The sequence below is a fragment of the Taudactylus pleione genome, unplaced genomic scaffold (assembly GCF_031769625.1).
Source record: "Taudactylus pleione unplaced genomic scaffold, aTauple2 ptg000370l, whole genome shotgun sequence".
NCBI lineage: Eukaryota > Metazoa > Chordata > Amphibia > Anura > Myobatrachidae > Taudactylus > Taudactylus pleione.
The window spans coordinates 4,639,326-4,653,241 of record NW_028284771.1 but is presented as its reverse complement, the minus strand read 5'-3'; the positions used below and the strand labels follow the sequence as shown (position 1 = coordinate 4,653,241).

The 13,916-nt window shown below is 41.6% G+C and overlaps 1 protein-coding gene across 3 annotated transcripts in view; it reads left to right on the top strand.

Annotated features, from left to right (window-relative positions):
* Positions 1–13,916, top strand: part of CAST (calpastatin) — a 222,994-nt gene that overhangs the window by 48,946 nt on the left and 160,132 nt on the right. The gene's annotated exons all lie outside the window — the stretch shown is intronic.

Below are 13,916 nucleotides of genomic sequence, written 5' to 3'. Positions count from 1 at the left end.
ATAATAAGATGAAAGATTTCACTGGTTATAGGTGGGATGGAGAAAGTTTGTTGCATTTATGTCCTACGGAATAAGTTTTTCCCCTGTGGTGTTTGGGATATACGTAATTACACTTTGCGTGTTGTGCTTTATAGCAGAGTGTTATTTGTATATTTGCATTTCCTATCTACTTAAAGTGAAATACTCCATTCTGCATCACTACATTGTGTGACTTACTTTGGTGAGTAACTGGCACAGAGAACAAAATCCCACTTGGACATTAGTCTCCATGGAAGATATTATTATTAATAAGACTTAATTCCACCTGCACATAATATAGGAACAGGTGGTTATGTGTTGGTGTACATTGTTCAATCCGGGTCATCATGACCTGGGATTTTACCGGGTGAACTGGATAGGCTGCGGTAAGAAAGGGGTGTCCCAGGTTACGCTACATGGGTTATGATCAAGGAACCTCATTGGAAGCTTTTAATGACGTAGCAATGTGATAACCCTGTTCTGCAGGACAGATATAGGTCCAGTGTGAAAGGCAACATCCCGGGATTTACCCGGGACCAAAGTGTGGTATGAAAAGATGCAACGTGGGTTGATCCTGTTCTCATTGTACCGTCTGTGACCCAGGGTTTATGTGTGAAAGGGTATTATTATTCAAAGCATTCCAGATAAATTAGGTGACAGCAAGAAAGTCTGTAAAATACTATGGAATGGAACAAAGGGAAGGGAATGACAGTCACTAACTCTGCACCTTGTTTACAGCTGAGAGCATGCAGATTGGCCACTGGGTTCACAGATCTTTATATTGAAAAGTATGTAGGGGACGGGATTCAGTCAGGAAGCTGACGGTGGAAATGCCGACCGCCAGCTTCCCGACTGTCAAATCCTGGCAGGGTACTAATGACAGGCGTTGAAATCCCGACGCCTGTCATTAGACCTACGCCGGGATCCCGACGCCCGGCATACCGAACGAAGGGTTAGGCACCCCCCCAGGAGAGTTAGGTTTAGGCTAGGGGAAAGGTGAGCTAGGGTTAGGGTTAGGCACCCCCGAGGGGAGGTTAGGTCGGCGGTATAACATACTGATTCCATATGGGACACCTCATACCGGTCACCTAGAAATATTTGTAGCAATAATAGTTTCTTGCAATTCCCCCTTATTTTCTGATTACAATAACCTGGCTTGAATTTATTTATTGGTATAAGAAACACTTTACTGGTTACGCCCAGTAAACTCTCCATGTTTATGTAATGTTATCCCACGATATCCCTCATTTCAGCAATGCCTGATAACATTTTGTTCATGTTTTAGCCTCCGATTCTTATAAAATCATAGTTAGGGGAGTTTTGGCCATGACTGGTCTATGACTGCTGCCTGTTATAGTAACTGTAGGAAAAGGTGTTAACCCCTTCCCAGCTAAGTCCTGACCCATGTGCTGAGCCTATTTTGGCACTTGTCAGGTTGGTCACTTTGCAACACATCAAAATGTGTTTGTGCAGTCCCCATGCATATTACACCCTACATTCTGAGAAAATACAATTAGTCTGCTTATTTCTTCAGACACTGGAAAAAAAACCCATAATACATAAACTTATCATCTACCACATTGACTATTGTAATACAGTAGCTTCCTTACTGGTCTTCCTCTAATCAGACTTGCACTCCTACAATCTACACTTGATGCCGTAACTAGACTGTTCTTCCTTGCAAAACATTGTTCTTCTACTCCACTCTGTCAGTTCCGACATTACTTGCCTGTATTTTACCAAATTGATAATAAAATACATCTACTAACATACAACGTCATATACAAGACTACAACAACATACATCTCTTCACTTGTCTCAAAATATCTCTGAACGTGGCCTTTCCGCTCTGCACAAGATCTAAGTCTCCCATCCACACTCATTATCTGTTCACATTGCCCGTCACAGGACTTTTTACAGGATACAACCAATCTTAGACAACACTCCTCTAGCCTCCAAGGAGTTTATTTACGAAGCATTGGGTTATAAAACCCAACGCTTCTGATTGCGTTTATACCCGATATTTAAAAGGGCAATGCTTTAATAGCCGTGTCTTACTAATATAAGCATTGCCCTTTTAAATATCGGGCATAAACATTACACGATCAGAAGCTTCGTAAAGAAACCCCCAAGCCTTCAAGCGTTACTGAAAACTCAACTCTTTAGGCAAGTTTATCAAATTCACAAGTCATCCACATAACCTCCATAAGCTATTGTACCCCAATGTTAGTAATAAAAAATAATGCATTTTATTTTTTCTCCCTGGTTATCACCATTTTCAATTAAACAGAAACAATCTTTTGGAATAATATGGTAGATTAACAAGACATAATTTTGAAAATTGTAAAACCTACCACAAGAATTGAGGGGACTTTTGTTTTTTATTTTATTTCACATGTGATCACCAGATGATAATTAATAAGGCGAACATTGTTTGGGGGCTTGGTAGGTAAGTTTTGTTCTTACCTACAGTGCTGCATTGCAGACGACAAGTCCTTAGCATTTTTGATGTACATGTTGATCCTTACCACTGGATCAGTTAAGGTAGGATCAGGATGGGTAAAGCTCCTTCCCAATATTATGTAATACAGAGCCATGTCATAGGCTGGAGATCCAACCAGTTATAGACCAACCCCATAGCGGATAGAAGGTAGACTAAAAGTACCGGAAAAATATTATAGAGTCACTTACAGAAGGGAAGCAGTATGGGCAAGGTCAGTTTTAGGAAACTGTAATTGCTGTAGTTACAGGAACCTCCATTGTCTGAACCTCCACAATCACCAAATTTGACATGTGGGAAAGAGGGTGGACATGTATGTATACTGCATATGACTAGGCGGCCAAACTGTCCACAATAAGAATTTCACCCAAAAGAAAACTATATGACCCTAAATTCTCGCTAGGCTGCATATTACAATTATATGCACCAATACGTAAAAAGGAATTCATAGAGCAGGTCCATAGTATTAGTCAGTATGTTGAAACTGCTTATGTCGACTGCACTTTCCCGGTATCAGTGTGCCGGCAAGGTTTAAATGCTACTTCCTGCAAAGCAGCATGTTTAATGCTACATTAGCGACACCGTTAATAATGCAGGTATTACCAATTAAACCGTGTCAGCATACTGGTGCCAGGAAAGTGCTGCCGATAGTGTTGATATAATGACTGTCGACCTATTGACTGCATCCCCATAAAAACACCATTCTAATAATTGTATCAGCCCAGTCTTAGCCCTGCCTGTGCAGAGCCTCGCGGCACCATTAATAATATTTTTCAATATTTTTTTGTGTAGGGGCATGGTCATGCCTCCACGATTAGGTCATGCCCCCTACAGTACCTGGCCCCGACCCCACTCTCTACGACCGTATACAGCAGTAGGAATACTATACAGAAGTTTCATAAACTTTGGGATAGATGGTCTCATTCCTCACTGGGTCTCCAGATGTCTGCTCATAGGACTCCTTTGTAGTTGTATTTTCCTTTACCGTTTTGATGCCCTCACATGCTGTATTTGTGTTACATGTTAATTGTGTTTTACATAAATTTTTACCATGTTCCCTGTATTGGGTTTTCACATTTCTTCTAAATTGCCTGTGCATGCTGACACTTATGCTATTACTGCTACAGAAAATACGGATATTTAGAAATCGCGGGCACTTATTAATGATACCATAGACCATGAGCACCATGTGTACACCAGCAGGGGTGCCGAAAGAGGGTGAGGGGAGCAGGCACTCATTTTACAAGCCCAGACAAGGTACTAGTGTACCTTGTCCTTTTCTGCCCTTTTTATTTTTGTAACTTGTTTTTCTTTTTCTCTTTATTTTATGAAAATCAATGAAAACTACTTGATTGATAAAGAAAAAAATTGTGTGTCCTGTCCATACACTTCCATAGGTGTAATTAGTTGACAATGTCACATAACTGGTAGCAGGTGGGGTGAACATATAAGCATGTGTGTGTGGCTAGGGCTGGTATTTTACACTACACGTTCATTCTGTAAATCAATGTAAACATTTCAATGTGCTGATCTCACAAGACTGACGCTTGACAGATTAACGGCTTTGGGATATATTGGCTTGGACGTTTAAACATCCTTATAAAATGCATTCCCAGAATTGTGTCTATTGTTTGCTCTTAACCAGTTCTTTGAATCTCAAGCTGCATTTGGGTTTATATTTTATATAATGTGACAAATGCCTAGCCTGGAAATTTAGGGCGTTGCAAGTATAAAAATTTAGGGCGACGTTGCAAGTATAAAAATATAGTGCAAACATCACCAAAAATACAAATACACAGGCTGGTGCATCCGTTTGTGGAGTATGTCAATATGCAGGCTCCGGAAATAGACACATACACATAGAATCATACACACTTCAGTCACTTATACCCCTTTTACACTAGCAGCAATAACCCGAGTTAATGCACGTGAACACGCAGCAACCCGGGTTACTGCGCAGAGTGTGATAGGGCCAGGTTGAAATAAGCCGGATCGAGCGACCTGGCATTTCAACCCTGGTCACGAGAAGGGTTGAACGCACGTTCTGTCCTGATCGTGATGCAGTGTAAACGGGTAACCCAAGTTGATGCGACCTAGATGCCGTACTCTGCATAGGAAGAGCCGGCGCTTGGAGATGATCCTTTCACCAAGCGCCGGCTCATCACGTGATGCCGATGGCATCATCGACCTGGCATTAGTGACAGGTCGGGCCGCCTGTCTGTCGCATCCGGGATAGGCACGTGAACAAAATCCCGGGTGCGATCTGTGTTTAATTGCGTCCTCGTAGCCCCACTGCCTGCTTTGCAATGCTGATAATCTTGGCATCGTATAGCACGGGGCGGGGCTGCCGCAATAACATGATCGCAACGCCACATCCCCGCACCGTCCCCCTATGACGCCACTATGCCCCTTCTGCACCGACCTGAGGGGGCTGCCGAAAATTCAGCAAGTATGAAATACTGTCTGTTTTAACATGCATACTAAATACTGTTTTTGCATGCAGGTTAAATAATGGCTGTTTTAGCATACAGGGTAAATACTGTTTTTGCATGCAGGGTAAATACTGGCTGCTTTTGCATGTAACCCACAAATACTGGACAGCTTATTTATACACTACAATTTAGTTCAGCTAGGACAATCTCTCTTTCTGAAATCTAAATCTCCCTGCACATTTTAAACCTGCCCCACCTGCAGTGCAACATGGTTTTGCCAAGATACAGATTTGTTCCTTTTTTCTTTTTAAAGGGGCCCATACATCAGCAATAATAAAACAATGATTTAATGATTTTGTGACTTTTCCCCCCAATATAAAGATTCCCCAATCCATCAATCTGTGCCCATACATTAAAGATATTTTTCAGTGATTTGCAGATCACTTTCAGGAAAGAAAGATTTGCCAATCTCGAAATGCTCATCATTTTACTAGTAACAGATCAGCTGATTGTTACCATATACTAGCAATCTACAGCTATGCTTGGTCTATGCAATCTAACATGTTGGACAACCTGATTTTTTTTCAATTGTGTTTTATTTTTGAAAGTTTGAATTATACACCCAAAGCAGCATAATAAGCACGGGATAAAGCAAATGCGTGCATATAAATAAAATAAAAAACAGTACAGTATGGAAGATTGGCAGAAATGAAAACTGGGATAAACAAAGAAAATAGTCAACATAAGCACGGAGAAGACACATACAGTGGGATATAAAACATACATAGAGATGAGACCGAAGTAACCGTATCCCTAGTGGACGCAGCGCATCAAGTAATAATATAGAGCACCCAGATACCCAAACCCATATGGCAGGATAGTAACCGGATGGGTGTCCAAAGGTGTCATTAAGACCCCACCCCACCCAGGAATACAAAGAAACAAGAAAGGAAAGGTTTGAACCAGCTGAAGAAAAGAAAGCTCCAGCCTTAAATGAAGAAATCAGTTCCTCAATTCAACATTTGAAAAGTATCTAAATAACAGACCATCATAATGGGGGGAAAAAAAAAGTGAAAACACGCATCTAACAAAGTCCCAGAAGAATGGACTACAACAAACAGCCACCCCCTGACCCCCCACCGTGTGTGGCCACCCTCCAACTTATGGCATACCTGGGTCCCCCGGATCACAGATTTAAAGGCAGCAGAGCACAGACAGACAGGAGGCCGCGCCACCATCACTGACAACATGGTGAGGAGAGGACACAGCCCCGGGACTGGAAACGCGGCACCAGACCCCCAGGTCAGTATCAACAATAAAGCTGGCCAGGTATGGAGTCTAAACGGGCTGCAGGATCAGTAAACAGGATCACAAAGGCTGGAGAGCTCAGGACAGATATCCTACTACATTACCGACCAGGCCACATCCCCTTGGACAACCTGATTTATCGATTCCGATCACTTTTTGGTTGGAATTGGTGATTGGCGTACCCCATACATTGCCCCCAATCCATTGCAGATATATGGGGGTCTTTACTGCAAACTCTGAATCATCCCCACAATGTTCTTCTACTTTATCCTCATAAAAAAGGATTTGTATATTTCATATACAATAAATGTACATGAAACTGAGTAAATCATCAGGAGTCAGGACAAAGCAGATGAGCATAAAATGACCAAGATGAGTAAAGGTCACAGCTTTGCTATGTCCATGTACTGGGCGTTTATAGCCATCTACCAGACTTTGGGAATGTGGAAATACCTCATTCCAATTCTGCTAGTGTCAGGTATCTGCTGGGATTGTGCAAAACATGAACACGCCACACCCAGGCTGTGTATAGTGGGGAAGGTGCGTTCTTCCATCACATATATGTCAGTACACAAGCACATTGCCAGTGTGTCACCATGACAGTAGCATCACAGATATGTGAACTCGCTATATAATAACAGTAGTGATGTGACTCACAGCACAACTGCAATGACAGTCACTACATCAGTACAATTAAATTGCCCGTACTATAGAACAGGATAGCTGCCAGAATAAAGACACACTGTGCTAATGTGACTCACACAGTGTTCATATTTTCTTTTCACCTGCAGCATTGGTGGGAATAGCTGCAACAAGGCTCTGACACTGCGAGCCAGAAAGCCGCGTTTTATGGGCTTTGGAACATTTCCAGTAGTTTAGCTAACTAAATTTTTGTCATTCTCTTTTTCTTGTTGATTCTGACTGGCAGTGGCCTATTTGTAATAAGTGCTTTGTAAGAACAAGATTGGACCTGTTTTCAGAAATCCTGGTACAGTAATTCTAATTCACTGAACATAGAAAATAATATAGATTTGCTGATGTATGTTGCTGAGATTTCTTTGCTGCTGATATGACAATGGCTTTGTTATTATCTGTGTATATTACTGATATTACACTCTGGGTCTGATTCAGAGATGGACGCAAATCCCATGGCGACTGCGATTCCATATGCAGTGGACTTGCGAAAATATGCTACTGATTTAGCTGATGTCTTGTGCACAGAGACACCCGCCTCTGCATACTTACTGAAATTCAGTGCAGCAGGGGGTGTTGGAGTGGCTGAAGAAGGTTGGCGCAGGGTCCTGCCGGCGCGATTGCGTCATCGCAGCCATGCCCCCCACTTTATAATTCCGATATTACCGGCATTATAAAGCAGGGGGTGGGGCTACAATAAGTGCGAAACGCGTCATTGGACCGCCGGAACACGGGGGGGGGGGAGTGGGGGGGAGCAGTCATTCCGGGACACTTATCCTCTCTTGCGGGGATCCGGAAGCAGCACCCAATTTTCGGGAGGCTCCCGGCAGTCCCGGGAGAATAGGCAAGTATGCACCTCCGGCGTCTCACATCCTCAGAAGCTGAAAAACTGGTCGCACATCGAACTTCTGTGTGAGCCTCTGCTGTCTCAGACAGAGCAGGTCTCCTAAGACGTCAAGACCTCTGCTGCTGTGAACAAATCGCAGAGCCTCACTAGAGCACGCCCAGAAAATGGTCCTGACACACCTGCGTTTTTTTCTAACCACTCCCGTTACTTTTCCCAAACACTGACTGTAACGGGCCCTCCATCTTCTCTTCCCTCCTGCTGCTTCTGTTTTCAGTCTCTTCACAGCCTGACAAGGTGCAAAATATCCAAGAAGACAGAAGCAGCAGAGAAAAGTGCCCCATTTCCGAAAGAGCAGCTTTTTGGAAGTGATAAGTATAGGAGGCATGATAAATGCCTCCGATACTTACATTGAACTCACAGCGAGTTTAATCCTAAATGATCACTGGGCACATCATAATGCATCGGGCCCTTAGATTACACACTTGTGTGGCACCGATGTGATTGCTAGCACTTGCACTACTGTGTATAAATGGTGCCCCCACCTTGAACTAAAAATTGTTGCCCCATCATCAATAAATGGTATATAAGTAGTATTTCCACTATCATCAAATAATACATTATATTGCCCCAGTTATACAATAATAAAGTATTTGTGGCCTTGTAAAAAAAAATATACATGTATATTGACTACTTAATAAATCTAATTATTATTGCCGTCATAATTAATCTATCAATGTTGTATCGCGGTTGTATCCCTAATACAGTCAGAATGTTGACATCAGAATTTCGACAGGTTCTGAATGTTGACATTGACATAAGGACAGCAAAAAAGTTGACATTCATAAATCAACATGGTTAAAATGTCGACATTTATCAACACCAGAATGTCAACAGTACATTTGTGTGTAATTTTTAGGGTTACGTTTAGTGTTAAAATTAGGTTTAGGGTTAGGCTAAAATATGAGAGAAAAAAAGTGTATGTCGACATTCTAGCGTCGGCATCACGAACATGTCGACGTTGACACCCAGAGCCTGTGACATTCTGAATGTCGACTTTTCCTACCACACCCCGGTAATTACCTTATTCATTTTCTTTCCTGATAGGCCAGGTTGTCCAAGCAGCATGCAGTTTGAGCTATGTCATATTTCAAAACCAAGTTTAAAATGTATGTGGTTTGAGTAACGGTTTTGCAAAGATTGATGCATTGTATGTATGTATTCTTTACACCTGTAAAATTAGCAATGACCATTTCAGAATTGACGCTTTGAAATAATGATGTGTGGATTTTAATAAAACACACAGTTTACAAAGCTTACATAAAACTGCTAAAAACACTGTGGTAAATCGCCATCTAAGGTTCAGATTTATTTAGCCAAGAGGTTCTGTCACGTGCACACCCCGGACCCAGAATATTAGGGTAGAAAAAAAATAGTTTGCTTTCATTATAGAGGGGAGAGTAAAAAAATAAGTGAGGTTTTCCTACCGTAACAAATGGAAAAGTGCGGAGTTGCACATCTCGGGACGTTGCGGCTAACTGAATCTCCCCCCAAGGCTCCAATGTGAAATATGTGGATACATACAGCCTTTATGTATGGTACAGTGCACTGCGTGTTGTAGCCTGCCCTCAAGTGGTAAATAAAGGGACAACAGACTAACTCCCTCTGATAGCTTACCATATTAGGGCCTGATTCAGAGCCGTTCGCTATTTGCGGTCGTTCGTTCAAAAACAAGGGGTGGCTATTCAAATGATCAGTTCGCAAATTGCAGTCTGTTCACACCTCTAAGTCTGAATGAGCGAGCAAAACATACGCTCGTTTATTTGTTAAAAACGCCCCCTGGCCGCACGCACCATACGTCATGTCCGCTATTTATTAGATTAATCGAGTACATCGACCAGCGTATGAACTGCTCGCTATTCTTGTGGTTGGTTTTTGCTACCACAATCTTGCGAGCAGTTCTGGCTATAAAATAACCCAGTGACGTGGTCAATGACGCTGCTGTATTAATTATGCACACCCATAAAACGCCCGTTTTGACCTTTAAGCACGCCTGCGTTCAGATCTCCACTCCCCATTTTCAAGCACCTTCCCCTGTTACCACCCACATACGCCTCATTCTGTCTCTCAAAATAGCAGGCATTCGCTATATTGCGAGCACATGAATTTCGGCCGCACTGACTGGTTCGCGCATGCGTATAACGATCCGTACGCATGCGCAGATGTGCGAACATCGCTCGGAACGAGCGTACTGCCGCTAGCGAGTGGCTCTGAATGAGGGCCTTAGTTTGGATTGCTATATTATATTATATGTGGTGGTAGAACCACCCTGGAAGAGAAAAATAACATTAATGACAAATTCTGTATTAAATAAAGCAGGTTTCACTAATAAAATGTAATAGAATTATTACAATGTGAATGGTGTCTCCCTTGATTCATAGGATTTCCTTGCTTTATATTGAAGGTCTTATGCACCAAATATAGGATGATGTTTCTACTATTTCCATCAAGCTCCGTACACTGGGGGAATATGTTCTGTAAAAATTATCATTACAAGATACAGAGCTCTACTTATTAACAAGTAAATTAAGATGAATACACATCATAGGGGGCGCTCATAAATTAAGGCAGCAAGCCTCCCAAATACGCTGGGGCAGAGGAAAAGTAAATGAATTGTCACTCCAACTGCCCTGAACGCTGAGTGGTGCACGCGCGTAGGCAACGCTGGTCAGATTTTTCGGAAGCTCGTTGGTGGCAAATCAACTGTAGAAGGGATAGTGGGAAAAGGTAAATCTTAAGCTTGACCGTCTCTGCACTCTAAGGGATATATTTACTAAAGTGTGAGTTTTAGAAGTGGAGATGTTGCCCATAGCAACCAATCAGATTTTAGCTATTATCTTCTAGAAGGTGCTAGTTAAATGTCAAGTAGAATCTGATTGGTTGCTATGGGCAACAACTCTCACTTCTAAAAAGTCTCACTTTAGTAAATTTATCCTTAAAGGTACCTACACACATGGCGATTTTTTACACGATTTGCCCGATTTTGACGAATCGTGATGACAACTCATGTAAAATATGCCCAAATCGTGAGTTTCTACTCACGATCACGATGCCGATGCGCGTCCCCGCTCGTCGTATGTCGCATCTTCAGATCTGCCGTGCTGTAGGGCAGATTTGCCAATCTGGAACACAATGCACTGGATGCACGATAGATCAGTCAGATAAGTCAGATTGGACATTTTTTACTCCAAATCGTGACCACGACTGCCGGGGAGCTGCCTGGGGAGAGTTCAGGGGAAATCGTGCCTCAGGTCGGATCGTGAGCACATCGCTATGTGTGTAGGCACCTTAAGTCTGTTTTGGAAGATTAGGACACAAGTGATTTCCAACCAAGAACAAGTTTATTGAACTTTACACATATATCTCTTGGAAACTGCTTTTGCAGTGATATCGGAACTGGAAAGAAAGAAAGAAAGAAACTGGAAACAGTATTGGTTGCACATTTCTGGACAAAGTTAAATGCTGGGCGGTAGGCTATTTTTGGTCCTTATTAGTGGCTGCTTGAGGCTTTTTTGGGTCCCTTGCTGTGCTTTGAGGGATAATAGGAGAAAAACTATCAATATCCAAAACATATTGTTTCATCTCCAGTGGAAACAACAGTCCTAGCCAAAGGAGAAAGGGTGGGTAGGGTGGGGGCTGTTGCTAGGTGGCAATCCTGTTCCCTAGAACAAATTCAGTTTGCAGGTCACAGATTCCTGCAAACTAGTGTTTTGTTCTTGGGGAGGCTTGCCACCTAGCAACAGCAGGTGGGCAGACTACCACATACCTGGTGGTTGCTCTGAGAAACTCGATTTCTGTAGATCGGTTGGTCTCCAATAGTGCTTAGCGTAGGTACGAGCTGAGGACCATCTTACTGCTAGCATTATTGAATGTAATGGGATGCTTTTAGCTGCTGCTTTTGTGGCTACTGCCCCACGTAGGGAGTGACATTTGAATTGGTTTGTATCTACCACCGCCTCTTTCATGGATGCTACAATCCATCCTCTGATAGTGGAGTATTTTGCTGGGCGAAAGGGTTTCTTACAGGTAATGAAGAGCTGTGTATTATGTCTCTCATGGTAGCAGTCAGGGCCAAATAAGGACAGACATGAAGCTACACAAAGGTTAGGTACTGAAGGGTCTTAGATAACATCAAAATCAACTATGTGGTTATTAAAAGAGGACGTTTTAGTGTGACCTTTTAGGATAATGTGGTATCCTGCAGGAATCTGCACTAACCACGGGTCTGAGACGTTAGTTAGGGTTAGTTTAGCTCCGCTGGCTGCAATGGCTAAAGCCAAGAAAGATGCTAACTTACAGGATAAAATTAAAATGTTGGAGTCTCCCAGGAATGTAGGAACGATAGGAAAGGCTCAATGTCCCAGGTATCTGAATATTTTTTTTTTTTTTTTTTTTTTAAATATCTTTTTATTGAACAGCAATAAAACAATTATACATTGCACAATCCAAGAATTAGAGAAAATAAAATTGTCTGATAAACGACTAGTCTGTTTCTTGGAACAAACAATATACAAACTACTGTTAATCTTTTCAAACTTTTTTGGAAAATAGTACAAATATAGATTGAAATTATGTCAAAGTACAAAGAAACAAAGTACTTGAATATAATATAATGTAGAAAATTACAAAATTACAAATACTGTATAAAAAAATCAATATAGTACACCGTATAGAAATGCAAGTAAATATACAATCAATGTCACTCAAACTATGCAACTTATAGAGCCAGTGTAAGCAGCAATTGAATTTTGAGTTAACCAATTATCACATCAACTTCGGTATATCAGTCAATCGTTGCGTCAATATAATCTACATCAATGCAGAATTATATTAGAAAAAAGGGGGGGAGAGTTAGAATAAAATGATAAAAGAAACAGAAGAAGAAAGAAAGGTGAAATAGAAATAGAGGGGGAATCACTGACAGAAGGTGAGAGATACCTTGTCTGGGGGGATTCACAGAGAGCTACATATAAATAGCACAAATAGGGGCATTTTAAGTGATATTTCTTAGCATAAACCATTCCGTGTGATCAAAGACTTTCCATATGTTATTCTGAATCTGGACCGGTAAACATTGTATGTATGGTTCCCATTTTTTGGAAAAAATCCGTACCCCTCTTTCGATGTTAAAGATAGCCATACGTCTCTCCGCATAAATAACCTCCAGCAGCGCAATTTTCCATTCCATTAGTGTAGGTGCTGATTTTGAGATCCAGTAATTAAGGATAAGTTGTTTAGCTACTGTAACCATGACTCTCAGAGCAGGTTTCCATGGGCCCAAGGAGGACTCAGACTCCCATATTGAAAATTCTGCGAAAATAAGAGCTGCCGCATTTTTGGACAATTTAAGATGTATCGTATTATTTAGATAACACAAAATTTTATTCCAAAATCTATGGATCTTTCTGCAGTACCAGAGGTTATGCGAGAGAGAGGCATTAGAGCAGTCACATTTCACACAATTTCCCTCCTCCAGTGGCACAAAATGTCTCCGTTGGGCCGGGGACATATATGTACGATTTAAAATTCTAAGATGAATTTCTTGAAGTCTCGCTGACTTAAGGCAGGGTAAAACACAATCCAGATTCGCAACAAATGGCTCCAAGTCACATAATTCGGGTATCTCTGTGTGCCAAGCTTCCGCAACTGGTGCCCAAGCATGTATAGGAATTTCAATCAGGTATTTATATAAATGAGCTATTCTGAATTTGGTTGAGCGACATAAGAGTAGAATGCGACCCATTGTATCTGTGTTAATTGAGATCCATAAAGGATTATCTAAGGATTGAATGAAATGACGTACTTGTAGAAACATAAAAAATTGTGTACGAGGGATGTCATATTTATCCTGTAATTGTACAAAGGAGAGCAAATTGCCACCCGGATCAAATACATCTTTGATGGACATGATTCCCTTTTGATTCCACATTTTAAAAAGAGGAATGTCAAGTGAAGGGGGAAAACAGGGATTACCCCATAAGGGGATGTACGGGGATGAAAAAGGATTTTTCCCCAAATGTGTATTAACCTTCAACCACGTAGTGTAAGTGTCCCAGAATAA